The 26,141-nt window shown below is 32.0% G+C and overlaps 1 protein-coding gene and 1 pseudogene across 5 annotated transcripts in view; one reads left to right on the top strand and one right to left on the bottom strand.

The window, feature by feature from the left end:
* The window catches only part of LOC140439400 (uncharacterized), a 743,908-nt gene that overhangs the window by 295,183 nt on the left and 422,584 nt on the right, over nt 1-26,141 (top strand). The window lies entirely within an intron of this gene.
* On the bottom strand, nt 9,178-9,823 carry LOC140432463 (small ribosomal subunit protein eS7-like; annotated as a pseudogene).

Raw genomic sequence — 26,141 nt, 5'->3', positions numbered from 1 at the left:
TCCAGTTATCCATATTTAGCATGACTGCGAGACTTTAAAAACATGTGGTACCGATTCAGTAGTCTTTACACGTAAGATCAGGATTTTGGAATGGGAATCATGAATATCATGTAAGATATTCAATAAGCCAATTGGATGTAATACGGTCAGTTTATAACAGACGACTTCCGAAAAAAAAAAATGACTTGGCATAAAATCGTTCTTATTTATCTTTGAACACTTGTTTAGTTTTAGCATAACTATGGTTATATTAAGATCAACAACATCGGAGATTTTGTGTTTAATATTCTTAAGCAAAAAAAATTACATTGTGCGCAAAATAAAACTAAAACTACATAGAATTTAAAAAGACATATTGAGTGTATATCAGAAACATATCAAGCTGCAAACAAATAATTAAATAGTATGTTGCGGACTGATAAATGGTAAAGATTAAATTTTTTTCATGTTAAATATTTTGTAAAACAAACGTTCTTACCAGTATAGGAACCTTTTTCAGAAAGTTGATATAATAGAATGTACATGTTTGAGTTCCATTGTAGTCGCCTCTTGAGCTATAATTGAAAATTAACGAAATATCGGCACGCACAAAGTTCAAGTTCCGAAAGTTTTCAGGAACAGTCAGGAGAACGAGAGGAAACGATAAAATCTAATCAATTTTCTAAAGACCAATGGGAAAGTAATGGAAAAGGTATCCTTTATCAGGAAAATTTAATGAAGGCTTTTGTATCTCTTGCTTGGTTTATGATAAAAATTCGATTAGCACTAGGATTACTTTTAAATTTATTTGGCTTCTTTGTCGGAAAGGCTTTTAGCCGACGTTGGTTGTGTACTTTTTAAAATAAAGTGGCATTAAAGGAGGCAATTATGGGGCGGAAACAAAATGGGGTACAAATTTTTCCGTTTTATAATGAAGGAGCTTAACGGTCTCTGCTTTATTTTATGTTGATTAGATTTTACTGGAAGTCGACTTGAATATAAACAATGTAGGTATATAAAGGGATGTTATTTACATTACTATAGCTATACAAAATATTCGGAACTTTTTAATTAATATCTCAATTTAACGACAAATAAAATTAAAACTGGTCTTCTATTATTATAATTTTATTAGTTGGTAAGTTTTGTGTTTAAAATAGTTTGATGGCGATAAATGTCTTGATCCATTCAGCCACGAGAAGGTAATAGTACATTATACTGACTATTACAATGTTGTTTGTAGTATGCAAGCTCTTTGGCTTCGGCATTTTACCTTTGCTTATACTACCAGTAGTTTTTCCGTAGGTTCCGGTTCTTTTAGCTATGTGACCGAAGTAAATTATATATTCCTTGTCATTCCTTGGTATTTTCATACTTTAATCAGGTATTCTCTTGCGGTCCGACTCATTGCTAGTGCATACTTAATTTCTGAGGAGCAATCGGGATAGCCGGTCAGTGATATTTTTTTGCCTCTTATAGTGATTCCTTCATCCCATTCGGCTAGTACTTTTCTCATTATAAAATATATTCAGAATATATGTTGACTAATAATTGTGATAGTATGTAGCCCTGTCTAGTTCCTTACTTTGCTTTAAACGCATCCATGTACTTTAAGTTTGGCTAAGTTTTTATCATACAGATTTCTTGTTAGGTTAACTAGGTTACTCTCATATTTTTCATTATACTCAGACGGGATCCCATTTTACTGAATTGAAAGACTTTGTGTAATCTATAAAATAGAGCACCATTAGTATGTTATGTTCTTTCTCTTCTTCTATTATCTTTTTGGTGATCAGTATCCTCTACCGCGTTCCTTTTGCTGGTACAAATCCGCATTGTTCTTCGGCTATATCTGGAAGTTGAAAGTTTTTTAGCCATTCAAATATTGGTTTAATATAGGTTATAGATATGTTAAAACCATTTTAAATTCTAAACATTAAATCGACCAGTAGGAATAACATTCACTCAGAGCTTCTTCTTCTTGTAGTACCTTCTTCTATCAGAGGTTGGCTATCATCACAGCTATCCGTACCCTATTGGCGGCTGCTCTAAAAAGATCTACTGAGCTGCAACTATACCACTCTCTTAGGTTTCTCAGCGAGGAAATTCTTCGTCTTTCTATGGATCTTTTACCCTTGATTCTACCTTGCATTATAAGCCTTAATATCTCATATTTCGCCCCTCTGGTAATGTGGCCTAAATATTCCAGCTTTCTTGTTTTGATGTGTTTTATGACCTCGCAATCCTTTTGTAGCCTTCTTAACACTTCTGCGTTTGTAACTCGTTGGGTCCATAGTATTTTCAAAATCCTTCTATAGCACCACATCTCAAATGATTCCAACTTCTTTATATTATCCACTTTTAGTGTCCAGCTTTTCATTCCATGCAACAAAGTCGAGAACACGTAGCATGTTAAGGCTCTGATCCTCAGATTTAGAGGAAGGTCTCGATTGACAAACATTGTTTTCATTTTTATAAATGCTTGTCTTGCAAGTTCAATGCGTGTCCTTATTTCTCTACCTTGGTCATTGTTTTCATTTACCCAGGTTTCCAGATATTTGTAGTTATTCACTCTTTCTACTTGTTTTCCCTCGATATCTAGCCTTCCTACTGTATGTTGCTTAGAAATAATCATGAACTTGGTTTTCTTAACGTTCATTTGTATTCCATATTTGATACTGACTTGATGTAATCTATTAACTAAGCGTTGCAATGCTTCTAGAGTGTCTGCAAAAACAGCGGTGTCGTCTGCAAATCTTATGTTGTTTAAGATTTTACCGTTTATTGATATACCCTGTTGTTCCTCTGATATTGCTTCCTTAAATATAGCTTCGCTGTACAGATTGAATAGCAATGGGGACAGCACGCAACCCTGCCTAACACTTCTTTTGATTTCTATTGTTTCTGTTTCGACATTTTCGATTATAACCTTTGCTTTTTGATTCCAGTACAGATTGACAATAACCCGTATATCTCGACTATCCACATTCTTTTCTCTCAACAGTTTTACGAGTTTCTGATGTCGTACTCTATCAAAAGCCTTTTGATAATCTATAAAGCAGACATAGAGATCCTGGTTCATATTTAGTCGTCTTTGCGCAAGAACGTTAAAAGCGAACAGAGCTTCTCTCGTCCCTAGTCTTCCTCTGAATCCAAACTGGGTGTCATCTATATCTTCTTCTATTTTATTGTATAGTCTTTCATGTATTATTTTGAGGAATATCTTTAGTGTGTGGCTTGTTAAGGAAATTGTTCTGTACTGAGAGCATTCTGTCGCATGTACTGTCTTCGGTAGTGTTACAAACGTGGACAGCAACCAATCTTGGGGTATTACTCCTGTTGTATATACTTTGTTAAACAGATCTAAAAGTATATGCAGTGTTTCTTCATCAATGCATTTAATTAGTTCAGTGGGTATCTGATCTGGGCCTACTGATTTTGTTGTCTTTGCATTTCTAATTGCCTGTTCTAATTCGCACATTATTATTTTCGGTCCTGTTTGTTCCTGTGGTTCTTCTTCTATCATCTTTGAATAGTTTCATTATGTATTCTTGCCAAAATCTTAGTTTATCTTTGATGTCTGCAATCAGTTTACCATTATCATCTTTGAGTATCCGATAGCGTGCTCGCTTTTTGGTATTTATTAGTTCTTTTATTTTTTTATGCATATTAAAACTGTCATATTTTCTGTGATACTCTTCTATTTCTATGCATTGATCTGTTAACCACTTTTCCCTGGCCTTTTTTATCTCTATTTTAATTCTACTTTGTAGTTCTTGATCTTTTGGCTCATTTCTTCCTTTGGCTTTTCTCCTCTCTTCCATTAATGCCAGAATTTCTGAAGTCATCCTAAAGTCATCACTTAGAGCTGTAACGCAGTAATGGTTAATATAACGCAGGGGTAGACAGGTGGAGCCAAAATTAAATACATTTGTTCTCCATAGTCGTCCATTCCATATTAAATTTTTCTCTTACTCCCTAAAGATCTCCAAACGCTTTGATTTGTTTTACGATTTTATCTACTTAGATATAAGAAGGGGGTATGAAATCTTGAATGTGTGGCTTGTGTGAGTCCATTTCAAATGAGTAAAAAAAATAAAATAAGACTTACTCACAATTTAATTATACCACCAACGACCGGTTTCTCATACTACAATTTGCTGTGCACCTTTAGGTCTTATATTACCTGGTAAATTAAACGATGGTTTCACCTGATTTCCAAATCACTAATTAATAATTGTTGTACCGACATCATTTAATTTACCAGGTACCGTAAGACCTGAAGATGCATAGCAAATTGTAATATGCGAAACCGGTCGTTGGTGGTAGAATTAAACAGATTGTAAGTCTTATTTTATTTCTTTTTACCTATAAGGGGGTATGACTTTGAAGAAGTGGTAGTTGTTTTTTTTTTATAAAGTTTGTATCAGATATTTATTTACATCATTATGTATAGTGATTGCTCACTTCCTAACCACAAAGTAGTACTGATTCTCTAAGTTTTAGTCTCTAAACATAAATATGTATGTATGTATAAATATTTCTTTACATATTTATACAGTAAAATACTTAAAGAATTTTGATATAAAAATGTTTATTTTGATAGCAGAAACGAGTACCGTTCAATATCTAAATATTGATGTTTTAACTTACTTGCATGTAGATCACTTTTATTTAGCCAACTGGCCTATGTAACCCTTTTCGCATCCTTATCCGTATTCAACTATATATTTTTTAACAACTTTGGGTAATTTTGTATTGATAAAAATGTAACGAGAATGTTTGTATAAGTAATTACGGGATTTTTTAAAACAGTTAACGCAAACTTTGAATCAAACATAACAAAACTTGTGGTCCTACATTTCTTTGTTAACTCCCACTCTACAACTTGATGTAATGTAAATAGTTCTACATAATTATGGAGTCGTGTTATCGTTTAATATAGACATTCGGGATATTTGCTGCATAGAGATACTTGCATGTTTTAATAAACTTGACTTGACAACATCTGTTGATGAAAAACAATTGAGTTATCATCATCAGTATTAAGAATCCAACTTGACTCTAGCATTAAAAACAAATTGTTGTCACGATTTTCAACCAAGTTAGAAACACAAACGTCACATTCTTGCGTACCGCACATGAAATGGCCTATATATTTAATAATAGAACATCAGAAAAACATCTGGGTGTATATGTGTGTACATGTTCAGTTTAGAACTCCGCTAATGGTTTATACTCTTCGACCTTAAAGTAGCAAAATGTATGCTCTACTCACCATTAAGATCTACTTTCATTTTTCAATATTTTAAGTTGCGAAATAATAACTAACTTTTTTTTGCTATAATTTATTTAATACAGTATAGTTTGGCATTATATTGGCATTTAAGAAAGAAACTTTCATCTAAAAAAAGCGATTTTTTACTAAAAAACAACTTAAATATCTAAAACTATTCGCCGATATTTGTACTAAATGTTACATAAATAGAAAGTTACCAAAATTTAGATTAGATTTACTAAATGAGCTATAAAAAATTAACTTAGGCTGCAATGACATTATTAAATGTCATTGCAGCCGATTAACCATTTTAAGAATAATAAAACTTTTTTGAAATAGTGTATACATTGAACAATAATGGGTTATAGACACAGCTTCTAGATAAAGTTGATTACTTACTTTTGCTTAATTAATGTAAAGTTTATTTAAAATATGATATTACTTTGTCATTGTTCCGAATTAATACTGGCTTGGTTATGATTATTTTATTTATCATACTTATGATTATGTATTTACCGCCATAAAAATACCACAGGATTTCTATAATTTTTTTGTGGAAATATCAAGACATAATAATATTGTCTTATCATCTGTAAATGTAGCTGTAGTTATTGGTGTTAAACTGAGAAAATCCTTAATATAAGTGTATAATATACTACATTACAAGAACAACAAGAACAACAAGAGTACTTGCTGATCATTCACTGAAACAAGTGAGTCAATTCAGTTCGTTAGATTATTTCCACACAAAGCGCAAGTCTTAAGAAAGGTAGAGACATGGATTGCAAAGTTGACCTGGATTTTTAAACGGGTCGATAGACGTAAACTATTTGAAAGTAAAAAAGAGCATACCTGCTTAAGAGCATACAAGCAATACACCTTTTATCTAAAGCAATTAAAAGTATGTACAGAAAAAAACGGGTGTGACAGTCCAGTGGGACTGCCGGTAGAAGTTATACTTCTATACACGCGTTCGCCGTTACAAATTTATATGGGAGCTAATCTACACAATCATTACATATGTAATGCTGTAGGTAAGAGAGAGCAGAAAGAGAAAAATAATTAGGTATATAGGTGTATGATGCATCGTTTGCTGTATATAAACATTTGACCTGTAATAGGAGTATAGTAAATGAAGAATAGAATCAACATTTTAATTTATATTTTTTATATTTTCATATATGTATAAAAGGAGTTGGATGTAAAAAAATTTTTTTACACATACTATGCAGTAAAATTAATTGTTTATTGTGGTATTAATATAAAAATACAATACACTGCAACATAATTCAATATAATAATACAATACAAATTAAAATGCAATATTTATAAGTATTTACAAATGACAATATACATAACTTCCTTACGCATATGTTTAATTTACCATGATAATAATATTAATAAATATTAAATATATTTACAAAAGGAATATTTTTATTCTCGAGAGAGAAAGAGAGAGAAAATATATCTTCTGTTTCTCTCTTACCTATATTTTACATATATAATGATTTTGCCAATTCACTCCCGTACAAATTTCTAACGTCGAACGCGCGTATAGAAGTATAAATTCAAAAAATGTTTGTGACAGATAAAAATAAAAAACCAACAACTCGGATTATGTAAATTTTCATTTTATTTTAAAATTTAGCATTTTTGCGTATATTACATTAAATATATTGCATATATTTAATAAGATTAACGTGAGGTTTTTAAATATTTCAAAAATAAAAAAGGAAATTCATATTGGGATTCGAACTCACATATACCAGCGCATGAACCAAACACGTAAAAATTTTGCCAGTTAGACATGGCACTAACGTATTTCAAAATTGAGAGTTCTCGGTCATACAGTGATTTATTGTAATTATTATTTTGAAATCTAATAAAATAATTATGAACATTTACTAAAAAATACAAAATATATCACATAAATAATAATATTAATATATATTATATTATATTATATTATATTATATTATATTATATTATATTATATTATATTATATTATATTATATTATATTATATATATATATAATATCATATATTTAATATATATAATATTACATATCTATACAAAAGGAACATTTTTATTTTTGAGAGAGAAAGACAGAAAATATATCTTATATCTCTTTCTTACTCATATCTGACATATGTAATGATTTCACCGATTCACTCCCGTTTCACTCCCGATTCATCTTTTTTTTTGGGTTTTGTTTTTCTTTTGACTACTCTTAACTAATACTATGTGTGCGTGTGTTGGGGTGTGCATTTCCAGGTGTATATTGCCCTCACACACCCCGGTGTATATTGGTCTTATATACTATCGTTTTAGTCTCACCAGACTGTGACCAAATTGCTTCAGCCATCCAAACTCATCCAGCCAACCATCTGTGACTATTATAGTTTGACTCGTCTGTGGCTATCTCATTTCTTCATTTTATTCTTCTTCCCTATATCCAATTAGTTTCCGCCGTCTGGACACCGTTCTTGTGTTGATGTCTTAATCTGTCATCTCTCTTAGAATCCTGTTCTGGGGTGGTTTCTAAGTCCGTTGTATATATCATAGGCTCTTTCGTCCATTATCCTTAGGATTTTTTTCTGGCCAGAGTCTCCAAATACGTATCTTAGCGGTACATATTTTGGTATAGTTAATGCCTTTCTGATCATCCAGTTTTGGGTTATTTGGATTTTCTTTCTATTGCTATTGCATGTGTGTCCACATGCGGCAGATGCATATGTTAGTGAGGCTAGTATTATGCTGTTAGCTACTCTGATTTTTGTTTTGAATCGAAGTTTGCTCTTTCTACCTATTAGTGAAGAGAGTTGACTGCTTAGAGCTTTTGCTTTGTAGACTGCTTGCTTTACATGTTCAGTGAAAGTAAGCTTTCTGTCTTATATCACTCCGAGGTATTTAGCCTCGTTTGTCCATTCTACAGGGGTGTTAGCAATGGTGATCTCCCTGTCCGGTGTCTACTTCTCCGGTGTCTGTACATGACGGCCTGTGTCTTTTCGGGGTTTAGGGCAATTTTCCACTTCATGCACCAACTTTTGAATCTATTCAGAGCACTTTGCAGGTAACTGGCAGCTAGGTTAAGATCTCTACTACTAGCTTCTGTTATTGGACCTAAAAAAGTAACTAGAGAATTCAGTTAGCAAAAATGAGGTTTCTGAGAAGAGTTAAAATCTTTACAAACTTTAATAAATAGCGAAATAAAGAAGTAAGACAAGAAATTAATTTCTACTTAATTAAAGAGAAAATAAATGAATATAGAACTATATGGAAACAACATGTAAACAAAAAAGACAAACATTCAGTAAATAAACACACACTTAATTATGGACCTTTAATTAATGGAAATTGGTTATTTCGCAACAGCTCAAGAAAGCGTCGGTGAACGATCGAGTCCTGTGCTTCCACAACTTCTACATCCACATGATCTTCAAGAATGATCTTTGCCAAATTTAATGATTCATCATGTGAAGTGATAATCGTTGAGACCTATATGGCAATAGAATTATAACATGGTATTTTACAATTTTTGAGAAATTCCAGTGATCTATCTCCACTAAATATATAATCTAGCCAAATTTTAAATGTACCTGCTAGTCCTGCTAATTTTAAGCGTTTGTTTTCTTGCGAGCCGCATTGTAAAAGCGTGACGTACTATTTTAAATACCAATTATATTTTTTTCTTTTATGGTAGTTTGACTAAAAAAGTTTCTTACTAGATTTCACTTTTTATCGGCAATATTTTTCAAAGTGTATGGCTTGGAGTACACTTTCAAAGGCAGGAAAAAACCAACTATTATATTTAAAAAAAAAACGCTCTGACATTTGTGTTTACAATATATTTGCATTAAACTTGGATTATACTTAATCTATGCATTTTATATGAGATGTCGTGTTCATTGGCGGGTCTCAATATAATAGGAACTCTCGTGCGCTCATTTTCTGCTTAGTTGTAGTTATCTTAAATATTTTTATTATTTTTAAATTATAAATTGCGTATCCTTGATATTCTACTATTCTACTCATTCCCTTTTTAATTGTTTCAACCTTATGTTTAATAGTAGTTTGTTGATTTTTGGTCCAAATAAACTTTAATGATTTGTGATCTATCTAATCTTACACGAATCCTCTGGCTTACAATTATTTCTTCAGGGAATACAAGATCTTCTAAGATAGCATCATAAACTGAAGTCAATGTGCGAGACCTTACTCCTTTTGTTTGTTGGCAGTACGCGTTTTTCTTATTGGTTTAGGTAAAATTTTGCGTTCACCTACAAATACTACGCTTTGTAAATTTGCCGCTGAACTTCTTTTCCAATTCTCGTACTAGCCTAGTTTGAAGTTTTTGGATTTGTTTCAATTTTGGCATTGAGACGTAGATAGTTACGCTCTTCTTATTATTTAATTGAATTTCTCTAGCTTTTGTAATATGCAATTCTCTAAGCTGAGCTTTTAAATCAGAGTGTATTTCCAGCTCAAGCAAAGATTGTGCATTGTGCAACTTGTTTTTCAAAGGCATCGGACTTAGCCCAACCGGAATAATTTTCGTAGCCATCTTGTCTACAAAATTTTATAAACCTGTATATAAAGCAGAATTATTGTTTTATAATCGTTTCTTATAGTTCTTCAGGGTCTTTCTAAACTGTTTGTTGTTTCTAATATGCCTAATAATTTTTTAATTATACATGTATAATGATTTCAATATCCCATTTTTATTAATTGTGTTATAATTTAAATGATAATCCGGGTATCTGTCAGTGTATGATGATATATTTAATAATCCTTTAAATCAAATTAAGTGTAGTCGTTCGATTTCTATTCGTTTTATTGTAGTTGAAAGACCCTTGACGGCAATATTTTGTTTTAAATTGACGAATAAGAATTTTAACATAATTTATTTATATTTTGGATAGTTATTACTATAGACAATATTACCAAAATAAATATTTAGTCAATAATCTGTTAAATGTTTCTATCCCTGAATGTTTCTAGTACATTTCTGCATGGTTATTTTTAACTTTGCTTTTCTTAAATAACGTTCTCTTTTGTAACACGTTTACTTAGCGCGACCTTAGAGAATTTTTAAAATGGCAAATTACCTGGCTGGGTGAAAATTCCTTCATTAACAACAACGAAATGGAAAGCTTTGAGTTTCACGACATCAAAAAGGTTTCCTACGAGTTCTGCGATAGGCGTCTTTAGCTAATTTGCAAGAATGAGACGTTTCTGCTAACTCCATTTGATGTTTTTAAGAGGTGCATACTTATTTTTTCTTTGAACACAATAATATAATACAAAATATAAAAATAAAACAATTCACCTTAACACATCAAATATTTTTTTAATTAAGTATGCCGAATTTTTTATTTGCTGTCATTTAGTCACAGTTAATAATGGAAAACTATATTAAAAATAACATACAAGAGCTGTAAAACGAGATTACAACTGATGCTCTGAATATATGTCGGTTAAAATACACTACGCGGTAAAAGAACAGACGCTGTAAACTCAAGCTTAATTAAACATAACAAATTTAATTCACATTTTATGTAACGCGAATTTTAAGTTTTTCTGTGATAAAAATGTGGTAAATGTGCTAGGCATTGCGGTTCAGGTAGTACATAAAACGCTTAGCAAGACTGCATATAAAGCATGTTTGTAACAATAGACTGCTGAATTCTTCTGAAATAGGTCAAACAATTTTCAGGGCTTCATTAATAATTTCCGGTAAGTTTTTCATAAAAGGCCTTGTTTCAGCATAAACCGGCAATAATTATAAAATAGGAAACAGAGATGGGAACAAGAATCCGTAATACGGGAAATGACTCGGTTTACAAAATTTTATTAGAGCAACTAAAGGATTCTCTCGTTGGGTGTTAAGTGGTCCATTATGTTCGACCATTAAATAAAATTTGATGTTTCTTAGACAGCAGTATTCTCTGAAGTTAAAATTTGATTTTTATATAATTTCACTTAATGTCCACGAAGTAAGGTCACAATAAGCTAATAATTAATATAAGGCACCAAATCGTTATACGGTCATTTTAAAGTGGTTTTTCTACGATGAGGTCTGGTTATTCTACGATTTTTAAAGCCAAGAAAACGATTCATTGTCGATTGATAAATCCATTCAGATGAATGTCATAGTCGTTAGTATACGATATATTTCACAGAAATATTAAGCATTATGTTCACATTATATTTTACGGTGAGTGGACGAACAGGCATTGTAACTTAACACAAAACATATTCCCAGTAATTTAAGACTCTCGCCGATGTCGACCTCAAAAAGTTTGGGGTCCTAAACAGAAAATCAACGATGAAATAAACATTAAAAAATATGATTCAATCAAATTATCGAGCTCGTAAATTAAGCAGCACAAGACGACTAATAGCTATACAATAATACAATAAAAAGCTGTAGTGAAAAAAAAACCGTTTTATTCTTATCAAGTCAGAAATAAACGCAGTTGTAGAGTTGTACCCAAACATCTGCACTACTTGGGTGAAATCGATAATAAGGACCTAATTCTTGATTAAATTATAAGAACATTTAAAGTAACGTCCTGTTGTAACCCTAAACGTTTTGGAACAAAATTCATTGGCTTTAATTTTAACAAAAGCAATTTAATATCAAGTTGCCATTAGAAACAAAGTGTGTTTACTTTGTTTACTGTCATTTAAGATTTATTTATTTTGACGTTTTTGCTTTAATAGGTCGTAGATATTAGAAATAAGAAAAAATATCTACAAGTTGTTTGGGCAAGTATCCAAAGTTGAAATCATTTAAATATTCCAGAAAAAAAATATTTTAACCATACATACCATGTTTGAATCTCCCAAAATGTGTAGACCACGCATGGACGTATAAACACATGAGATCACGTGTATTAACCGCAAGGTCATTGAGTTAGGTAAGAAAAGTAAAACACCAAGTAGGAAAGTCAACGAAGCGTCTAGCTCGTCAATACAGATCTTTTAAGAGTACGATATTTAAATTCAGAAGGTATGGTCTTAAACATCTCAAGAAACGTAAGTGTCCCAAATACTCCCAACCGCAACTTCTTCTTATACCAAGATGCTATCATCCACTGAGGCAGGCACACTTTGCCAATAAAAAAATAATTGTTTTAGACCATGAATCATTTTGAGCAATTTTTTTGTGGCATAGACTTTCGTCATTCAGCCAGTCTCGAAAGGTTATAATATATTCCTTAAGAAGGTATATACACGTAAGTACAGATTATTTCTCCCAGACAAATGCACAGCGATATCCCTAAAACGAAATAGACGAATGATTAATAGAAGAACACGTCAAAGGAAAATACAAGGACACTCGCTTCTCGTCTAGGGGTCCGTCAAGAGATTTATTTTAACAGACAAACAATACTGGACCACGGATAAGGTATTTTTACATATAGGATAAACAAAGGGTAGAAGTCTAACCCTATACACGCTCTTGAAAATTTTCATGAACGAGTACCAGATTTATAAAGCTATGCATGTGTCTGACAAAAATTCTATAATTAAATTATATATTGTTACAGAACCTATGGCTAACAAGGACAGTATATTATATGGAGCGTATGTATTGCATTTAGTTTATTTTATATACAGGGAGTTTGAATGCTGAATAAATTTAGGATATTCAAAGAAGATGTGATCGAGGTCACCTAGCTTACCGCAATGTTTGCAACTATCATCATCGATGACTTTAATTTTATATATATGGCATGGGTAGCATGCATGTCCAAAGCGTATTCGATTTATAGTAGTAATATATTTACGAGGAGCTTTGAAATTCTTCAACCAGGTTGTTTGAGGTATAGTTGGTTGTAAAGAGGTATACCTTTAATGGTTTGTAGAACAGTAATGTTTCCATTGCTCTTTCCATCTAAGTTGCTGATTTTTTTTTTGAAAATCGTAGTAACATCTGATGTATTAAGCATGTATTTCAACGTAGAGCCAGTTGTTACACTCATTTTAGCCAAATGATCTACATATTTATTATGTTTGAGACCAATATGTGCTTTGACCCAAATGAATTTTATGTTGACTGCAGTCGATGATAAATGATACAATCAATCTTTTATTTCAAATATGTAGGGGTTGCTAAATGTTGAGGGCAATTCAATGTTTTTTATGCTCTGCAAAACTAAAAGGCAATCTGACAGAATTAAAATATGTCTATTGCAGGTGTTTTTAACATATTTTAGAGCTTCAAGAGTAATTATGAAATGAAGAGAAGTGATACATCTTATACAAATAACGTAGCAGAATGCCCTAATAATATTAAATACAAAGATAAAGCGAAATTTGCAGATAAAAACAGGTGTTTATGTGGTTATATTTTTAACAATCCTGTTTTCTGCTATTTGTATTATGTGTACAGTCCACCAAAGTAGCTGTGTTTTAATGAACGTAGAGGTCTAGTTCATTAAAGAGTTGGTATAATAATAAGTCACTGATCTAGGTCGTTCATAGCTCCAAATATTTTGCTGAGTATTTTACGCTCAAATATTCTCAAAAGTATTTTATTCTTCTGCATTAGAGTCCATATTTCTGCCCCATATGTAAAGAGCGGCCTCAGCAGTGTCTTATATAAAATAATTTTAGTTCTTTAGATGTTTTTTAAGTAATTGTTTTCAGATTTCTTCGTATGTCCTATTTGTAAGGTTTATTTGTCTTTTAATTTCCTTGCCTGTTTTCTGGGCAGTAGTCACTAGCGAGCCAAGGTATGTGAAGCTGTCAATACAGTCAATGATATGACTTCCAAAAACTGTTTCCCGTTCCTCATTTGCTACAGGATCCTCAGTAACCAACATGTATTTGGTTTGACTTCGTTAGTAACTAGGTAGACCTGTCTCATTGCAGGGGCGGACTAAAGCCTAAAAACCTAGGTACGTGCCTGAGGCCCGTAATTTTTGAGGCCCGAAAATAAGATTTTTAATTTTTATAATTAATTATGCCGAATCGTTGTTTGATGAAGTCGACAAGTGTGGACGAGCGTTCCCGTGCTTATGCATTCACACTCGCATGTGTCGATGTTGATATGTGTAAATGCCATAGAGTCTCGCGCATATCGAGTTTAAAAGTCAATCATAGCTATTTAAATTAGTCTTCTAGATGTTACGTATTGTATGTTATGTGATTTTTGATTGAAAATTGTGCAATTAAGAATTAAGGCCTAGACTTGATTGCAAATAGATTGTTTTGGATTTAAGTTGATACTTTGTGAAATTATTCCTAAATATCTCAGCGGCTATGTTACTGGCTTAACAAGCTAGAGGGCCCGGGTTCAAATCCCGGCACCGACAAAATTTTCAATATCTAATTTATCTGAGCTGCCACCGTGCTTCGGAGGGCACGTAAAGCCGTCGGTCCCGGCTACGAAAGTAGTCGTTAAGTCATGTTAGGGGCGCTTGCGCGACCTGAAAACCCTAACACTAGACCTTAGCCAGAAGGTTACACGAACTTTACTTTACTTTTTATTCCTAAATATAGAAAAATAATAATCAGCCACTTAGGCTACGTCTGAATCTGGAACGCCACAAACACCTTTACCACCCAAAAATGAAGAGAAGTAAAAAAATCCAAAAAGAGGTGGTTTCTATCTTCAAGCTATCAAGAAATCTCTTCTTCTCATGGCGCCGTCTCCTTTCGAAGGTTGGCGATCCAAATGGCAATTTTGAAGTTTTGGAAAATACTGCGTGAAAGATTTCTGCGGATTAGCGGTCGAACCAGCTCCTCAGGTCTTTCAGTCACGAGTTCTGGCGTCTTTCTACTGATCTTTTGCTCTGTACTTGTCCTTCCAGTATAACTTATAGTAGTAATTCGTATCTTTTGCCTCTCAACACATGACCCAAGTATTGCATTTTCCTCTTTTTAATTATTTTTAGTAATTCTTTTTGTTTACACATGCGGCGAAGTCCTCGACATTAGTAACTCTTTGTATCCATGGAATTCTCAACATTCGTCTGTATATATATGTACATCTCAAAGGCATCTATTTTAGAGTCTATTGTCCAACTTTTACAGCCATACAGTAAGACAGAAAAAACGTAACATCTGATCATTGGGATTCTAAGCTGCAGACTAAGATCTGATTTTGTAAAAAATGTTTTCATGCTCATGAATGCTTTCCTTGCTTGTTAGATTCTTGATAGGATTTCTTTTTTTAGATTACACTGACTATTGATATTTGCTCCCAAATATTTTATGGAATTTACCTGTTCTATTATTTGACCCTTGGCATACAATGTACGTTTATTGGTGTCTTTGAAAATACTAAAGTTTTAGTTTTGGAAACGTTTAGATGTATATCGAACATTTCGCTGTGGTGAACTACCGCATTTATTATATTTTGTAGTTCTTATGCGTTGCTTGCTATTAAGACGGTATCATCAGCATATCTGATGTTGTCTATGCTGATTCCGTTAATCTTAATTTCGCCTTGGACCTTGTCTAATGCTTCTCTGAATATAAACTCCGAATACAAATTAAACAGTAGCGGTGATAAGACGCAACTCTGTCTCACTCCTCGTCAGATTTGTATATTTCGGATGTTGTGTGCTCTATTTCAATTGTTGCCGTTTGGTGCCAGTATAGTTCTAAGATAATTCGCAAGTCTTGTTCGTCAACTCCAGTTGTTCTCAGAATTTCGATCATCTTTTAATTGTTAACGCAGTAAAATGCTTTTCGATAGTCATTCAAACATGCATATATACATCTACATTCATGTCTTTGCATTGTTGCGTTAACAGATTTAAAGCAAAACGAGCCTCTCGTGCTCCCAATCCATTTCGAAATCCGAACTGAGTGTCACTCATTTGGAACTCGCATTTCTTTTAAATTCGTGTAAGGATAATTCTGAGAAAAGTTTTAAGGACATAAGACATCAAGCTTAATTTTCGATATTCATCGCATTGTGAGGAATTAGATTTTTTTGGTAATGCTACGAATGTTGATTTTAGCCAGTCTGTTGGTATTTTACCTGTATCATATATCTTATTGAATAGTGCTGTTATTAAGTCTAGGCTTTTACTTTCGTTATCTGCAATTAGTTTTAGTATTTCGACATTGATATTGTCTGGACCGGTGGCTTTTTCATCTTTCTGAGATTTTACTGCGTGGATCACTTCTTCTTTGGTTATTTCTGGGCCTATCAAGAAATATATCGCTGGAAAAGTAGAATAAGTTGCACCGTTCATCAAAAATATTTATAAGCTACCTACGGTTGCTACTGGATAGTTGGTGTAAACAAAGGCAAAAAGAGCGCCAGGATCTTCAAGTTAACATCTATCTCATCGTGTTATGGATCTACAAAGCACAGTTCGGAAGAAAAATGCAAGCTAAAGGAATAACTAAACTAAAAAAAAACTGCCACTGTTGCCAAACGTCCTGCTATCAGCGAAAATGCAAAATCTGTAAAGAAAGTGACGGCTAAAGAAGCAGCATCAAAGACAGAGAAAAACAAAGTTGACAAGAAGTCAGCTCCTAAAACTGCATCATCTTCATCCTCAGTTCCGACTTTTACTGAGGCGAAAGTAAAAACACCAACCAATGCGAAAAAATCAAATAAAGGCAGTCCTACGAAAAAACCAAAGGCAGCTAAGCCAAAGACCGTCAAGGCCCTCTTAAGAAGAAGTAATTGAACTAATTAATATCTTCGAATTATTAAAACAGATGTAAGTTTTTTTAAAAAGTATTGCATTATTTAATAAAAATAATATATACTATAAAATACCATAAATTGTAATTGTGATATTAAGTAAAATAAATTTAATTGAAGATTATTTTCTTCTTTCTTTTTAGTACATAGTCTTTAAAATCAGTTCCTATAAAAATTTAAGTTGGTGTCAAAAAATAAACTAAAAACAGATCGATATAAAGTGGCAAAACAATTGAAAACAACATTGGAAAATTTCTTAACTAAAGATGGAGAGCAATTACAACAATCGTCTTTATTTTCACAAATTTCACCTGTTTAAGCTCCAGAAACATCAGTTGTAACTATTCTGCAAAAATATCAGCAGGAAAACCAAGCAATTCCGATTGTGAAGATAAAATAAAAGAAGAAAATATAAATTTAAAATCATCCCAAAGTAAGGATGAAACTGAGAATTTTGTAACCGACATTACATTATTGCCAGATACTTAGCACACGCCATGCGCCATGTATTATATAAAAAATCTACTTAAATTAATAAATGAAGCTTTCGAATCATCTTCTATTCGATGTAACGAAGAGTCAAAACAAATCACAAGACCATTAACTATTGCCTCCTTCTGAAAAATAAATAGCGGGTAAAAAGTTAAATGAGATTGGTTGGATTATACTGAAATCAACAACTTACTGTACTAAGAGGTCTGTAAATTATTTTCCAAGCAAACAACGCTAATAACAAAACGAATATTTAAAAAACAAAAAAATGTCAGAACATGTAAACTTCACTCACCACATTATTTGCTGTTACTATCATTAAATTTAAAACAATTTTTATGGTAGTGATGTTAGTGACTCTTCATATTGCTCAAATATTGCTCAACATCTCGCTTCCTAAGTCCTATTATGTCAATGTTATCAGCGTATGTTAAAATTTGTATTGATCATTTTTAAACAGTATCGCCGTCTCTAAAATGTGTGTTTCGGACTGCCGTTTCTAAGGCAATATTAAAAAAGGCACGCCAGGGTATCCTCTTGTTATTTCTTTAATTCTTGTTTAAGTTAGACACTGTCATTCTGGTTAATCGGATAAGTTTTTTTGGTATACCAAACTCACACATTGATTGTTTTTGTACTCTGTACTCTCGTATGCAGCCATAAAGTCGACATATCTGATGGGTTTCAATGTTAAATTTTAATGTTTTTTCGAGTGTCAGTCAGATTGAACGAATTTCTATTGAACTGGTATCCTTAGGTAGAGAAGGTTATTGCTAGTATTTTGTAAGAAGTCGTTAACAATGATATACCTCTGCAGTTGTCACACTAGAACTGGACGCCTTTTTTGTAACAAGCATATCACGCCTTAAGACTATTCACAGGACATGGTCTCATTTTATCAGACAAAATGTAAACGTTTATGCAGTGTCTGTAGCAGGGAGTCGCCACCATTCTTGTAGAGCTCACTGCAAATTTGATCAGTTCCTGGTGATTTATTATTCTTAAGCTTATTAATAACTTAAGCTATTTCTTTAATGGTAGATGGTCTTTCGTTTGGGTTGAATTGATTTCAATAATTTTGATCTGCTAAGGTATTATTTGCTTTATTGATATAATCGTCATTTAATTTTACGTCGAATAACTCAACCCATCTGTTTAAGATTGAGGCCGAATCATTTAAAATATTTTCCCCTCCATCCTTACAGTTCCTATTCTTAGCTCAACTCTTTGCACGTTTTGTTTGGATTTCTGAGTAATTTTTGAGTTTCGTTTTGCTTTCTTAGTCCTTCTATACTTTCAAGCTGCTCTCCTAAAATTGCCTTTTTTTCTTCTATGTAATGTTTTTGCGTATCTCCTTTCAATTTTTTATGAATCGCTTAAATGTTTTCTGATTCCCTCCAATTTTTTCTGACTCGCTCCAATTTTGTCGTGTTTTCCTCTAATTGTTCTTGACTCTGTTCTATTTTATCGTGTCTTCTCCTAAGTTGTACTGACTCTTCTAATTTTTATAGTAAATGGGAGTGAGTAAGTTATTCATATCCTTCCTCAATAATTTTTTAATTCGGAAGTAAACCCAATAACGGGAGTACACCCATTCACGGGACTAAACCTACATACAGGAGCAAGTTTGTTGTACTTTTGATGTAGTATATGTAAACTGCAAATCATATCAAGGAATAAAACAAAAATAGACAATAATAATTACTTAAAATCATTGATTTATTGATTCGTGAAAATTCATTTTAATTTCGGAATAATTATTTAAATAATTTTGAATCTTTGGTTCTTTGAATTAATTTTCATTACGACGGTGTATCCAAAACTTTAACACTTAGGCTCGACTTTACTTTGAAAATTATAGGATGAACAAACTTTTAAAAGAATTAAAAATGAAATTTCTTAAAATAATAAACTTCTTGAATGAAAACCAAGTACATACAAAGTAATAAATTATTTTGCTTAATAAATATTACCCTAAAATTACACTATCCAAATTAATAATTACTGATAAAGTAGTAAAATTTTCGAGTAAGGATATTTGAATCATCAATGTGTAAAATGAATTAGCAATAAATGAACCGTATAGTATAAAAACAAAATATGATTGCTTAACTGCGTTTTCAAACACGTGTGACAAACTGTGTTTTCGTGTGACGTGTCATCGTAGCCTTTTATTAAATTAGATATTTTCCTTTTAGTCCTTTATGTTTGAAGTAAGGCTAAGAAGAACTAATATTTCGTCGCTTTAATGTATATATTCAATTTCGTTCAAATGCATTGGTTCTCAAAATTATCTCCCGGTAGTAAAATTTAAACGCTACCACGCATTTCAAGCACTTTTTCTAATCGACATGAGGTTTTATCAAACATTAACATCGCGGTTTATTATTGATGGGCGAGATTAAATAAAAATTTGTTGTTGAAAAACTAAGACATTTAGCTGTATCGTGATGGTGAAAAAATCTTATATTATTCTTGTTATTTTATTAATGTATTTAGTGAAAAAGCTATAAATATTTAATAGTCATGCATTTTGAAATAGTTTCAAACTCCTATAATCATAATGTAAAATCTTGTAACGACTTTGTAGATATTTCCACTTACAGAACTTATGCAGAAGCTCTGTCCCATTTTCATAACTTTATACAGCACGTTATAATTCATATCTTCCCGTTTATGTTGCCACATTTTATTTAACTTCCCAATTTAACTTTATAACTCCACATCCAAATTATCATCTCTTGAATAGGTTTGTATAAAATATCCCATTACGTATGATAATTTACCCGTGGGATAAAATTTTATCATATTAATAATAAGCTACAACTTAGAAAGTCACTTCCCTTAAATCCTGTTTAATGTGCTAGATATTCATTTGTTTACCATATAATTTAATATTAACCTTGTTTTAAATTCAGAATACTAACGGTTGAAGAAAATAAAATTCAGCTCTGTCTATATCAAGATAGATAGCTAAATGTTTTGCTCTTAAATAATAAATTTAGGATGAATGAACACCTTTTCATATTCTTACTGTTTTCTATATGATTGTGTATGTGACTATGTGACATTCTCCTTCAGTCGGTTCCTGGGTATCAGGTTTCTTAATTTTTCTTATTCTTGAGAGTGTTTGACTATATTGTTGGTATTACCATTGATATTCTTCTAGCTGGTAATTATACACTTGAAATTTTTTCTACTTTTTTATCAGTAATTTGATGTACGTGTTAGTTCTGTTAAATTCTCTCCTTGATCAGCTTGTTTGTTTCTTTAGTTTTTCATTTGTGTCTCATATGTTTGTTCTGTAATCTTAAACTCAATGTTTTGTTTGTTATTTTACAATTCTTTTTTCGTTTTTTCTAAAAGACTTTGCGTTAGTTTCGTATGAGCTCTAATTTCAACAATGTAGGCCATTATTGGTATAAACTCTTCTTTTTAGTCGTTAACCTGTTACAGCAATCGTGGAAGAAATGAACTAGACAGGGCTGCATACTATCACCATTATTATACAACAAATATTCTGAATATATAATGAGAAAAGTACTAGACGAATGGGATGAAAGAATCACTACTAGCCTAAACCAGTTAATCTTTTCAGTACTCTTCTACTTTTCTCTATCACCTATCATTCCTTGTGCAGTCTGACAGCGGACCACTTATAGTTGCCAAAATGAGGTCCATATATTCTGAGAATATCTACTCTGTCTCTTTTACCTTCTGATCTTTCCCTGTAACGTAAGCTGCTCAAGAACGTTCTTTCAAGCAACGAGCTCAAAAGGTAGTGTTGTTACTTAATTTCTTAGCTTTCTGTTGACATTTAGTTGTCTTAATATTGACTCCAACTTTTCGTCAAAATTCGAACAATTACTCAGTTCCTAAAAAAAAGAGGAGAGTCAATTCTTCTCCTGCTGCATCTTCTATCTCTGTTCAGCCACCTCCCATGTTTAATTTTAGATTTGGACCATCTCAACCTCTACCTGCTAATCCACCCCGTTCCGCTTCTCACAGTGGAGAAATGGAGAACCAAGATATTGCTCGAGCTATGACTAACTTTGTAATTAGTTTTTTAAAAAATATACACACATTGGACGATTTGAAATCTTTAGATAATGAAATAATAAATCATGAAATTACTTCTGTATTGGAGGGTACAAAAAAGGTTACATAATTTTCTCTGTCTTAAATAGATTTAAAATCATGCAATGGAATTGTAGATCTGCTGTCGTCAACAAAAACAGTTTAATACATTTTTTAAATGAAAATGATATTGATGTTAACTTGTTGAGTGAGACATGATTTAAACCCCATAAACAATATAATTTTAAGGGTTATAAGATTGTTCGTCGCGACCGATATGACGGTTACGCGGGAGTGGCTATGCTTATAAAATCAATTCATCGTTTTGAAGAAATTTGTATTAAACGAAATTGTAATGACGATATTCTTGTGTGTGGAATCACTTTAAAATAAAATAACTCTGACATTAATTTTGCTTTAATTTATAGACCTCCAGATATTCGATCGACTTCCACAGATTGGTGTAAAATATTGGAACAATTCAATTTTCCTTGCATTATAGGTGGTGATATGAATGCGCATAACAGCTTGTGGGGTTCACTTAAAAATAATGGCATTGGGCACCAACTTATTATTTCCATTGATACACTTGATTTAGTTGCTCTTAATAATGGCAAAGCAACGTGTCAGACCCGCAAGGATGTGATACAATTTAGTGTTGATATTACGTTGTGCTCTCCTGATTTAGCAAAAGAAATTACTTGGGACGTCTTAGATGACACATTGGGATCGAATCATTATGTAGTTCAAATGAATCTTTCTTCTGTTAATTTTCGTAATGAATACATTCTTCCAAAGTCCAAATGGAATGTTAATAAAGCTAATTGGACCCAATATTCTTATCTGATTGAACAAAATTTTCTTAATTATTCGGACACCTTGTCTACCTCAGAGAAATATGACTTCCTAACGAAAAGTATTAATAATGTATCTTCTTAATCCATTTCGACATATAAGAAGTTGTTTCTGACAGGAAAGATGCTTTAAAAACATAAAACTAACTCTAGTTTCGCTTATTACGTACGGTGTCAGGAAGTAATCGTTAAAACAAAAAAAAGTTCTAAAACTAAAATATGCCTATTAAAAATGTTTGGAATGAAGCAAGGAAAATACAAAGGAAGGATACTCCAAGTATTAATCTTTTTGATGATGAATTGATTAAAGAATTTTTTGACAAAATAGCACATTTATCAGTTAATACTGCTATAGAAATTCAAAATAATTTTATAACTTCAAGTCACTTTCTTCTTAATCCATTTACACGGGAAGAACTTGATTTTGCGCTAACTAATAGGTCCAACACCGCTCCGAACTACGATGATATTAAATATCCTATGCTTAAAAAACTTCCAAATATAGCGATAAACGTATTACACGATATTTTTAATGATATTCTTAAAAAAGATAAAGATCCCAACTTGGTACAATCATATAGGCCAATCTCTTTGATGTCGTGTGTTTTGAAGACTTTGGAAAGAATTATCAAAGTAAGACTAGAATGGTGGATAACTTATAATAAATTAGCTTGTCAAAATCAATTCTCTTTTAAAAAAGGGGTTGGTTTTCTAGATGCTCTTATTACTCTTGTGGTAGACATAAACAATAATTTTGGCAGAAACAATTACCTTTCTGCGCTTTTTATAGACGTATAAAGTGCGTATGATAATACATGCCTCCCCATTTTAAGAGATAAGATACTGAAATTATTTCATATTCCAAATCAGGTAGTCAACATGATTATTAAATTCTATACTAATAGAAAAATATTTTTAAGAAATTTTGGTAACACAATTGTAGGTCCAAGAAATAACAATAACGGACTTCCACAAGGCTCAGTTTTAAGCCCTTTTCTCTTTAATTTGTACACTGCTGATTTACATCAATTAAGTTTTAATCATATTCCGTTTAAAATTGTACAGTATGCAGATGACCTCTGCATATATACTGAAAATAAGAAATTTAATACCACTATGGCTCCTCTCAAAGACATCTTTGCTGTTGTTCATAAATGGTTAACATTAAATGGTTTTTAGATTTCCTACTCCAAGTCTGAAGTTTGTATTTTCAGTAGACACAACATACCTAAATTAAGTCACATTGTCCTAGGTTCATATAATTTTTCCATTAAAGACTCCGTCAAATATCTTGGCATGATACTTGATAGGAAATTGACATGGAAAATGCATAATACTTACATGTTAGACCGATGTATAAAGGGCTTAAATTTTTAAAAAATGGTTACTAAGACTTGGTGGGTAGCTGGCATTGAAACCGCCTTACTATTCTATCGTGCCTATATCAGGTCCATATTGGATTATGGATGTATCTTGATGTACGGCTCTGCTAGTTCACAGATTATAAACAAAATAGATATCTTGCAGAACTCAGTCCTACTTGTATGTCTTGGTGCCATGAAAACAACTTCAGTCGAACCTCTTCATGTAGAAGCTATTGAGCCTCATTTAAATCACAGAAGGCAGTTCCTTGCAGATCAATTTCTTCTTAAAGTATTCAGAACCAACAGTAATCTATATTCAAATATAGTAGTATTAAATGAGCAAGATCTGACAAATAAATATTGGTCGAAGAAACATTCTTCACTACTGTGTATCGCACTTTAATCTTATCAAGATATCCTTAGTGATTTATATGATCCCAGCTCAACTTTGTTATATCTTTATAATTACAATTCATTGTTTCTAAATATAAATATTGTAAAACCTTTATACAGCGATAATTTTCACATTAACATTAACTTATTATACTCAATACTTGCAAGCTTCGAGGAATCTGTGGCAATATGCTTCGATGCTTCGAAGTCCAAGGATGGTGTAGGATGTGCTTTTTATATTCCCTAGAAAAATATTAATTATATTCCTACAAACTGGATAACATATTTTCTATATTTAGTGCTAAAGCTATTGCAATCTACGAAGCGTTGACATCTTTATCACAGTCTCTACACTTGATTCTGCAACAATTATATCGACTTCCTGTCTGTTTTTAATTCCTTGGTTTTGGCTTTATATCCAAGTTATTTCTCCAATTATATCATATATGCAATTAAAAAAAAAACGGATTTTAGAACTACATGTTAACAAAAACATTAATTTTGTATGGGTTAAAGCACATCGGTCTCGAACGTAACGACTATGTAGATGTGCTGGCAAAAAAAAAGTGTAAAAAATGGTTTGACCAATAAACTACCTGTAAGTTTTTGTGATGGAGTAGTTTATATTAGAATGAAATATCTCAATATTTGGAACGAATGTTGGTCACAACATACTTATACCAACCCTTCTAGATACTGCAGTATATAAAATCAAATACCGAATAAAACGTGGTTCCAGCCATATAATTATTCAAAATATATCACAACTGTAAAACGTCTTAGATTTGGCCACGCCTGTTATCCCAAACATCTACATAAAATTCATGTTCTCGATCGTCATCTTTGTCAAAATTGTGACAAAAAGATGATTTAGATCATATTTTTTTTCGTATGTCAAAAATATAAGGATGAAACAGACAAATGTATTCAACAATTACATGATCTTAATGTACAGCTGTCGGATTGACTAGATATCTGCTCAAGAGTTTGCTGTGGAACTCTGATAACCTCATCATCTTGTTTATATGTAAATATAGATAAAAAGGAGATAATACAAAAAAAAGTGTTTTGAATTATATTATGTGTACCGTTTTTTGAACACACTGATGATGTTGAAAAGATGCTATATTTAGCTTGCATCTTATTTTAATTTTAGTTTTTAAAGCATATTATTTAGCTCTTCGTTATTGATATTTTATGGACTTTACGGTCATAAAATTTTTATGTTTAACGTATTAATCATGTTTTATTTGTCATAGATTATTGTCATAGACACCTAGTCTATGACAATAAAAAAACAAAAAAGTGTTTTAAGGTTATAGTTGCCGTAGCAGCTTAGTTACCCTTATCGGTGTAGTATCCCATTCTACGCCTGGCGCAAAATCAAATATATTGTTTTCAGTTCTGTCTTTAATTTTTAACTGTAGCTCCTTAGTTTTCTTATTTAGACCAAATTTTCCATTTTAAATTACTACGGGAATGCAAATCAGCCGTTCCCATACTTAAGTTACAGTTTCATTTTGTCATTAAATTCTATTGCTAGCGGTTAACTTTTTTTCTTACCATACTTTTCCCTTCGTTGTTTTATTTTATTTAAAATACTAAAGCCAAACAGTCGTTTAAATAGTTTATTTAGAGCGTTAATTTATACGAATCTAGTTTCTTATTTCCTAGCTGTAGTACGCCTTGAATCTGCCCATGTACATTTTTTTAAGATAATGAAGCTTATGTGGGGCATGCGGAGGTAGAAAAATTATAGAAATAAAGTTTTCTTTAGCAAAATTATTCACTTTTAAATTGCGCATGTAGTTACAATATCCATCAAGTACTAGAAGAATACTATAAAAATAGGACACTATTTTGTTGGTTTCACAAAATTTATAAAATGTCTCTTTCAATCTGTAAACAAATTGGTGGAGCACCAATTAGTAACTGGACATTTCGATTGACTACAACACAATACACTTAAGCAAGAATTTTACACAAATTTAATAAAATTGATACGAATTCGATAATCACAAC

Source organism: Diabrotica undecimpunctata, chromosome 1, assembly GCF_040954645.1.
Source record: "Diabrotica undecimpunctata isolate CICGRU chromosome 1, icDiaUnde3, whole genome shotgun sequence".
Classification (NCBI taxonomy): domain Eukaryota; kingdom Metazoa; phylum Arthropoda; class Insecta; order Coleoptera; family Chrysomelidae; genus Diabrotica; species Diabrotica undecimpunctata.
This window is presented reverse-complemented; position numbering and strand designations above follow the sequence as displayed.